The sequence below is a fragment of the Monodelphis domestica genome, chromosome 1 (assembly GCF_027887165.1).
Source record: "Monodelphis domestica isolate mMonDom1 chromosome 1, mMonDom1.pri, whole genome shotgun sequence".
Lineage (NCBI taxonomy): Eukaryota > Metazoa > Chordata > Mammalia > Didelphimorphia > Didelphidae > Monodelphis > Monodelphis domestica.
The window spans coordinates 499,165,926-499,167,828 of record NC_077227.1 but is presented as its reverse complement, the minus strand read 5'-3'; positions in this window follow the sequence as shown (position 1 = coordinate 499,167,828).

The following is a 1,903-nucleotide window of genomic DNA, read 5'->3' as shown; positions in this document are numbered from 1 at the left end:
AATGATTTTACAAACTGCCAATCATATTTCCATTTTGTGTGATGCTTCATGAACTATCCATCAGGAATTTTTCAGACTTTTCATGAACATAGATCACACAGGATAACAGAATTTAGATCTGGAAGGGAACTTAATTGATCCAACCTCTTTAATTTATAGAAGAAGTAACAGGGGTCAGGGAGAAGGGGAAGTAGTTTGTCTCAGGTCATATTGGCAGTAAGTCCCAGAGTTGGGATTTGAGCCCAAGTTATCTGACTCTAAAATTAGTGAAGGGATGTAGAGGATGGAATTTAGGCTAGGTAAGACTTCCTTCCTCAGCGTGCTGTCTCCTTTTTCCAGAAATTGCATGAGCAAAGGATTGTTTTATAATGAAGTATTTTAGCCAATCACATGCCAGAAATCTGCCCCATCCAAAAAAGAAAAACTGAAAAAAGTATTGGGCTAAATTTGGGAATATTCTTAACCCTGGGGTCCATGAACTTAAAACATATTTTTAATAATTGCATTTAAAAATAATTGGTTTCTTTTGCAATGCTAAGTATTTTATGATATACATTTTAAAAAGTGCTTCTGAAAGGGTATAAGTTTCACCAGACTGTGAAAGGGATTCATGATTCAAAAAAGGTTAAGAATTCCATGACTGATCTATAAAGTTTCTTCCTATTAATAGATTCTATAATTTTGATGGAGAAATAGTTAGCTTATTGCAATTGTAAGAGAACTGAACTAGATCCTCCCAATTTCTCTCCAATGTCCTGCATTTATTAGCAAAACACAAATAAATGAAATAAATTATAGAATATAAGCCAACTAGAGATTTCTTTATGTGGGAGCTTCCAGAGCAGAGAAAAGGTTACTGTGTCAGAATGAAGACAGGGAGTTGTTGTATTTTTTCTAACTCTGTGGGTGTAAGAGGCATTTGTTGCCACAATAATTTGCCTGTAGTAGCGTTTTCTGTTCTTATAAAGTATGCACTGATGATAACAATAATATGTTACATATTTCCATTTATTGATAATTTCTCTTCAGGTTCAAGATAATGTCTTGCATGGCCACAGTTCTTCGTAGAGTTTTATATGGTTACATTGCCTTCTTTAACTCTCACTCAGCTCTTGTTCCTCTTCCTAATGAGGATTTACTTTTATCGAAGCTAGGGAAATATTTCCAGTTTACAGGAAATTTCCCAGGAAGCATGTTTTAGGCAGTAAGACAGTGTGTCCAAGTAATGCTATTATTAAGATCTGAAAAGCAGAATGAGGTTTTCCTACCTAAGTTCTACCCTCGTGTTAAACTGTAAAACTGAGTAGAATCCTTGAATGAATGAGTGGAAGAAAAAAAATATTTTAAACATTTTATGCAGAGCACTGTGCTAAGTGATAGGAGTACAGCTGGAAAAGAGGAGAAAGTCCCTGCTTTCAAAGAGCTAATAATAACTAACATGTATACAGCCTTACCATGTGCCAGGTACTGGGGTAAGTGCTTTATATTTGTTATCTCATTTGATTCTCTCAACAACCCTAAGAGGGAGGTACTGTTATTATTCCTACTTTATAGAGGAGGAAACTGAGGCAAAGAGAGATTAAATGACTTGTCTATGGCCACACAGCTACTAAGTGTCTGAGGTGAATTCAGGTCTTTCTGATCTCAGGTCCAGTGCTCTATCCATTGTGCCATCAACTGCCCATGTTTCAGATTTCAGCTGCAAGCCAGATGGAAAGGCCCCATGTACTTGTACATGAAACAAGTGATGATAATGTTTGCCTCAGTTTCCTCATTTGCAAAATGAATGGGAGAAGGAAATTGCAAACTACTCCATTAGGACACTACTGAAATGACTGAACAACATCAATAAAAGATGGTAATATGTCTTTAATGTCATTTCCACTGAATAAACCCATATATC